Source organism: Rattus norvegicus, chromosome 7, assembly GCF_036323735.1.
Source record: "Rattus norvegicus strain BN/NHsdMcwi chromosome 7, GRCr8, whole genome shotgun sequence".
NCBI lineage: Eukaryota > Metazoa > Chordata > Mammalia > Rodentia > Muridae > Rattus > Rattus norvegicus.
The window spans coordinates 73,160,688-73,168,547 of NC_086025.1; the positions used below are offsets into that span (position 1 = coordinate 73,160,688).

A 7,860-nucleotide genomic window follows, 5' to 3' on the forward strand; every position below is an offset into this window, starting at 1 on the left:
CACAAACTCCTAAAAATCTCGCCACTTCTGGTAATGATTGGAGAGTGAGTATTGGGACAGTTTGGGTTTCTAGTGTCACAAACATTTGTGAAAACAGATTTCTAGGAATATTAAACCCCAGTCATTTGGCCTTGTCTGTTACATGCATGCTCTCCTCAGCACTTCCCAGGGAGAAGAAGTATATGACAAGAGCAGGACTTCCATGTCTCTACTTTTCCTCATTTATCATAGTACTGCTTGCTTTATGAAATATATTACTTTGTATCTTATTCTTATAAAAGATTATATATATATATATATATATATATATATATATATATATATATATATATATATGTAATACTACACAATGGTGAATACTTAGTTCTGGATTTTAACAAGTCTAACCAGCTAACTTGCTTGCCTGAGCAGGTTTTCAGTTCCCGTGGGAGTCATAAGTGATTTTGATCCACTGGTCCAGTGTGGAGAGTTCTGTTTCTTTTTCCTCTTCTTTGGTGGCATCAGAACTGCTCTCGGAACTGCTACTGCCTTTGCCGCCGCTGCTGGAGGAGCTGGAGTCTGAGCCTGAGTCCGACCATGAGGGGAGGAGGAAGAAGAGGAGGAAGAATGGGCTGAGGAGGAGGAGCTAGAGAGGCTTTCATCTGAGTCGCAGGTGTCTCGCTCTCTGACTTAGACTCACTGGCCGAACTGTCACTGCTACAGGTACTGGAACTCGTGACAATCTTAGACCTCTTCTTCTCGGTCTTTCTAGTGCTGGTCTCTTCTGTGCTTTGCTGCAATAATCTATTTTCTTTTCCTTTTAAAGCTTTCTTCAGCTCTGCTGTTCTTGAAGTCCCATGTAGGTACTTTCTTTTCCTTTTGCATTCATAAATCCAATGACCAAATTCCAAGCATTTCTGACATCTTACGTGTTGCTTATCGGCTTCAGCTTGCCTCCGAGCTAAGACCCGGATGCATGGGAGTCACCATCTTGGAGCGGCCGGAGCCAATGGATCTTATTCTTATGTAAATGCACTGTATGCTTTCGTTATTTTTGTCTGTCTACCATCACTTCCATTACATTCTGTGGACTTTGCTAATTTTTAACTGACTAAAGGTATTTTTAATTTTAATGATGCATCCAGATCATTGGATGGTTTGAAAGGCTGAGGCAACCTGTAGTATTCTAACTTACAGGTGACATAAATGAAACATTGGAAACGGGAATGGATTGCATTTTGTGTGATGACTATAATTATGATTTGAGGTCAAAGCCAAGACGTGATAATATTATATTCACTCTTTCTGTCTCTTTCTGTACACTTCTCTAGCAATATGGTTGGTTGCTTCTATAACTACTTCACTAGATTCTATGGGTATCACAGTATTCGGGGTCTAAGTCTTAATACATGGAGGTAAAGTGTCATGTTTTTAACATTTATTTGGTGGGTAATGGTGAAGAAGTTCCAAAGCCCATGAAGAACACGCAATGTAGTTCTTACTTCTGAGGTATGCCTTGATCTGCAATGAGGGGACAAGCACAGTTCTTTCAGATGCTATCTGTTATAAGCCTAGGTTTACTCTGAGCATCTGAAATGCTTTGGTTTATTGTTGCATAAATCATATTCACAGCACCTTTATTAGTCTAATAACAGTAATGTTCTTCCCAATGGCAAGAAATGTCCAAAAAGCAAGAGTCATTCACACCCCCCAACCCGACCCTGTGTGTGTTTCTGCAGAGAATATGAATTTTGAACATGAAATTTGAGAAAAATGCAAATAGTTTGAATTGCAGATAAAATGAATTTGAATGAGCTCTATGAAGTGTTAAGACTCTAACCTATGGACACACTGACAGCCAAATACCCTGAATTCGAGCTTATCAGGCTACTTCCTGTTTTTTTTTTTGTTTTTATTATTATTAACTTGAGTATTTCTTATTTACATTTCGAATGTTATTCCCTTTCCCGGTTTCCGGGCAAACATCCCTCTAATCCCTCCCCCTCCCCTTCGTTATGGGTGTTCCCCTCCCCATCCTCCTCCCATTGCCGCCCTCCCCCCAACAATCTAGTTCACTGGGGGTTCAGTCTTAGCAGGAGCCAGGGCTTCCCCTTCCACTGGTGCTCTTACTAGGATATTCATTGCTTCCTATGAGGTCAGAGTCCAGGGTCAGTCCATGTATAGTCTTTAGGTAGTGGCTTAGTCCCTGGAAGCTCTGGTTGCTTGGCATTGTTGTTCATAAGGGGTCTCGAGCCCCATCGAGCTCTTCCAGTTCTTTCTCTGATTCCTTCAATGGGGTCCTATTCTCAGTTCAGTGGTTTGCTGCTGGCATTCGCCTCTGTATTTGCTGTATTCTGGCTGTGTCTCTCAGGAGAGATCTACATCCGGTTCCTGTCAGCCTGCCCTTCTTTGCTTCATCCATCTTGTCTAATTGGATGGCTGTATATGTATGGGCCACATGTGGGGCAGGCTCTGAATGGGTGTTCCTTCTGCCTCTGTTTTAATCTTTTCCTCTCTATTCCCTGCCAAGGGTATTCTTGCTCCCCTTTTAAAGAAGGAGTGAAGCATTCACATTTTGATCATCCGTCTTGAGTTTCATTTGTTCTAGGCATCTAGGGTAATTCAAGCATTTGGGCTAATAGCCACTTATCAATGAGTGCACAGGGACTCACCTAATGACTGAAAAATTTACTGATATTTTCCTGCTGTGATTTGATTTTTTTTTAACAAGAGAAATAAATGTAATATTGTGGTATTAACCATTTTGAGATTCTAAAGATAGCATGCCATCTATCAGCTTGCTAATTCCCCATTATGTTAAATTATAAGACAGGATTACTATTCTCAAGTTTTCAATCCAATTGAAGATAATGTGAAAGTTAAAGTCCTTAGAATAGCAATATTAAAAGTGTACCTGAGGTGTCAAAAGCTAGTTCCCACACTTTAGAATAAAGTTTACATTTATCTTAATAAAATATTAGCCTACCTTCTTAAGATTCAGTAACTGCCCCTGATTTCCTGTTAAATGCCAGGGAAATGGAGTCATTGTGAGTTCTTGGTCCATTTTGTAAAGAGCGGATGATAACTTTTGGAAGTGTAGAAGAGGAGGAGAGCTTTATCGACGGAGCCGGGTGAAATACATTATGTCATATCGTAGCCATCACGGCCCTATTTTCCTGGAGCCACTCGAGTGTGGCCACAAAGCCAAGGCCTGAGTATTGCTGTCTTGTTTTCTGCTCAAACGCTAACAATCACAGGAGACAAAGTATCATTTCTATTTGCTGTATTTCTGTTGTTTACGATTGTGGGTGGGGTCCCCAATCTGGAAACTGAATCTGAAGTTTCTAGTCTTGATAACTACCTTTTAATACATCCCGACCTGATTTTTCCAGATTTTTTTGATAGAGGCATTTTGAAAGTTGAATTCCAACATAGCGGTCTGCCCATGGCCTTTCCTGTGAACTGTCATTTAGTATCCCCGTGTGGCTCCGCACAAATGCTAACAGCTTCAGCCTCCTGCTCTAGGCAGGGCGACCAGGCTACTTTTCTAACATTTCCTTCCTGGAAAATAACATTAAGTAGATTTTTTCCCCCTTTGGCTTCAGTTATTTAATTTGGCAAGTATGTTGTTTAAACTTGTTCTCTCCTGTTGAGAAGATAGGGATACTGTGCACAATTACAAAAATCTGATTTATGCCTTTAATAATTTCCCCTAGCATCTGTGTACTGGTGATGATAGTGGATGTTCAATGTGATATTCCAAGCATAAATATTCCAATGATTTCCATTGGAAGAATATGTCTTATAAGGTTTTTACCTGTAAATATGTCAATATTGTCTATAATGTATTGTCTGCTCTAGGAGACCTGTTCCATGAAGCAGTTCTGTGCTTTTCTTTCTGTTTCCAAACATATTTACTTTGTCGTTGTCATTGGTGGACTTTGCACTGCTCAAAACACTGAGTAAAACTTGATTTTCATGCCTCTCAGCATGTCTTTTGATAAATTAAAATCATGAAACCCTTACTCTAAGAAGCTGGTTCTAAGATGGGAAAACTTTTATTTGCTAATGGCGAGTTACGAAAGGAAGAAAATTAACATCCGTTAATAGTGTTGTGTGTCACAGGCACCACACAAAGGGTTTTTTTCAAAGTTATGTTTATAATAACTTCATGTACAAACCTAGGAGAGCAAGCAGAAGGTGGAACTCTAGGCCTCTAAACTCAGGCTCCTTAGTCATTAAAATCACTTTCTTTGGTGTATTACACCACCGTCTAGTACTGTGCTAGCATCAAAATACAGTGTACCAGAAAGAAAGAACCAGTTTCATAGTTGTAGATAAATGGGAAACTTAACTTCTGGGTCACTGAAAGGAGGTCAGAGAAAGGAGGAGTGGATCTGTGGGGAGGGGAGGTGGGGGGGGCTGGGAGGAGTGGAGAGAGGGGAAGCTGATCAGGATGTATTGCATGAGAGCAAAATCTACTTTCATTAAAACAACTTAAAATTAATGAAATAAATAATTATAAAAAGTTAAAATGTTCCAAGTTGATTATGAAAATTAAATAAAATGCTATATATAAAAATTACCTGTAGAAACAAACCAATCAATGTAGGTATTACAACAGATGCTTTTACTATGTGTTAAACTAATCACAAAATATGGAGTTATATTCATCCCTATTTTACATAAGGAGCAGACAGTCATACAGGCTAAGTCACTTGCCCACGATGGAGCTAAACTGAGAACCAGGACTCAGAGCCATGTAGTCACCTTTCAGAGCAACTGTTCCTGACGACCAGTACACACTGTGCTGTCAAATCTTGCTATTAATAAGGTCAACTCAGTGGGCCTGGAGAGGTGGCTCAGTGGTTTAGAGAACATAGGGCTCTTGCAGAGGCTTGGTTTCCAGCATCGCGCAGCGGTACTAAACCATCTACCACTCGTCTCAGGGGGTCTGATGCCCTCTCTGACTTCAGAGGACACCATGGATGCGTGTGGCACACACATGCAGGCAAAACACTCATAAACATTAAGTAATAAAGTAAAATAAAATTTAAATAAAAACATTGCCATTTGCCTGCCTTAGATGAGAATAAATATAAAAATAATGTGTTAAATTAGGTGGTGATCTTGTCTTACTGCTCCAGAGAAATGAAATTAGAAGTTCATGCACACAGTGTGCCATGGTGACATGAGCATCATCGTGCACACAGTGTGCCATGGTGACACATCTGCTGATGAGATCAGATCCTGGCAGAGAAGAACTGGCTTAGAAACACAAACTTAAAAGGCCTGTGGGATGATGGGTCAGTGTGTTAAAGTGCTTGACACCAAAGTGACAACCTGAAGTTGACCTTAGGACTCACTCTGTGCAAGGAAAAAGCAACTTCCACAACTTCCCCTCTAACACACACACACACACACACACACAAATGTACAGACATACACACAAACACACACACATACACACACACAAAAGCTCTTGTAGATTTATGTTAATGAGACCCAGCTGTGTATGTGTTTATGTGTATGTTTATGCATGTGTATATGTGTACCTGTGTACATGTGTGTATATATGTGCATGTGTGTATGTGTATGTATGTGTGTGTACATGAGTATATATGTGTGCATGTATTTGTGTATATGTGTATGTATATGTATGTGTATATATGTGTGTGTATGTATGTGCATATGTGTGTATGTGTACCTGTGTATATGTATGTGTGTATGTATATGTGTGCATGCATGTATGAGTATGCATGTGTGTATGTTTGTGTGTGTATGTATATGTATGCATGTGTGTATATATGCGCATGTGAGTATGTGTATGTATATGCATGTGTGTACATGTGTTTGTGTGTGTGTGTGACTTGTATCCTTTCACTTACAGCCCTGACCCCACAACTATGAAAACAGAATTCTACATGCACTCTGTTCTTCTGGCCTGGATATGGTCTTAGGGCATATCTCTTCACTGTTAAGTGATTTTGCAACTACTTTTTCTCTGATATTTATGATATACTCATTTTGTTTGTTTTAAATCTAGTCTAGCACAAAGACCTCAAAGTAAAATGAAATGGCTCAAACACAAAGGTGTAGTTTTTCTCTCATAAAACAATTGGAAAAAAATAAACATTAAACTCATTCAGAAACCTGAATTAATAGGCATGCTCTGTTAGGGTTAATTCTTTCTTTCCAGGATTTCAGGTCAATAAGGGTTTGGTCATTCTGAGTTTGAATTGCTGTATGTGGAAATGTCAGATATCATTCTATTTGTATTGGAATGGCCATTGGGACATAATAAAATGATCGCATCTAGGACCTAAGATCATATAAATTTCTGTCCCCAAGACATTCCTTTCCCAGATACAACTCTATTATCAAAGAAAAAGGGAGACTGAATTCTTTTAGACAATTGACAGTTTCTGTTTAAGTAAGGGTTTAGATTTGATTTACAGAGCAAAGAGAAAATACTATAGGGCTTTAAGTCACTTGCTGTCAGTCAGGCTGGGGAGATGGTTCAGAAGGTAAGAACACTTGCACTCAAGTATGAAGACCCAAGTTCTAATGCCAGGACACAAAGGAAAAAAGCAAACAAAATTAATAAAATACAGAGAATAATGCTGAGACGATCACCCCACCACTGAGAAGTGGTGACCGGTAACCGTAAGATCACGAAGGCTTGTTGGTTGCCAGTCTAGCTCCAGGTCCAGGGACATCTTATCTCAAAGGATTAAGGCAGTGTAATAGCAAATAAAACTCAATCTCTCCCTTTGAATTGCACTGCCATCGTCATACACGTATATATAAATCATACATATTTACATGCAAACATGCACACAAAAATGATTAGATTGGGAATCTAAACTGGCTTCTGTGAAAATGTTGATTATAATGTTTAAGGGTGGAGCTAGACCACATGCATGTTGCATTCCTATATCCAGGGAAGCTGTACCTACTGGTGCAACAGTGGTATCACTGTCATGGGAGTAACCAACTTACTTCTGATTGGAACTGAGGCCATTTACACGGGATGAAATTCGTGCATAATACAGTAAACATAGTCTAAAGCCCATGGCTGGGAAGGTCATAGACTCTAGGAGAGAACCCATTACTATTGTTTTGTTAGGTGGGCATATTGTCAAATTACCTTCCACATGTTATGCTAAGATAAAATGAATGATGGTAGGGATTTTGAATCAAAAATTGTTTCTGTATTTCAGACATGGCAAATATAGTTTGAACTGTTGTTGAAAGGAGAGAAACAGGCATTTGAAATGTAATTTGGAAGGATAGTTGTCTGTACCTGGGATTGTGATGTAAGTATAGATAATGATTGTATACAAGGAAAGAAAAATAAAGAATTACTACTATGGTTCTGATGGGAATGACTGAGTAAATAGTACTGCCATGGACTAAAGAGAAGAGGCTTGGAGAGAGATCATTCTTATGAGAATATCAACAAATCCATGTTGTCCATCTTACTGCTTGAGATGTTTGTCTCCCTGTAACCACTATAGTGGCTGTGCTGGATAGTTTATGTCAACTTAACACAACCTAAACTCATCTGAGAGAAGACAACCTCAGTTAAGAAAATCCTCCATAAGATTAGCTTATAGGTAGGTCTTCAAGGTATTTTCTTAGTGATTAACAGAGGAGGGCCCAGCCCATTGTGGGTGGTGCCATCCTTGGCTGGTGGTCCTGGGTGCTATAAGAACACAAGGTGAGCAAGCCACGAGGAGCAAGCCAGCAAGCAGTACCCCTCTACGGCCTCTGAATCAGCTTTTACCTCCAGGTTCCTGCTCTGTTTGAGTTCCTGTCCTGACTTCCTTTGATGGTGAACTATGATGTAGAAGTTTAAGCCAAAGTTTAAACCCTTTC

The 7,860-nt window shown here is 39.6% G+C and overlaps 1 pseudogene; it reads right to left on the reverse strand.

Moving 5' to 3' along the window:
• The window catches only part of Zcchc10-ps1 (zinc finger CCHC-type containing 10, pseudogene 1), a 2,576-nt pseudogene extending 1,607 nt beyond the window's left edge, over window positions 1–969 (reverse strand).
• Window positions 970–7,860: the final 6,891 nt, after the last annotated feature.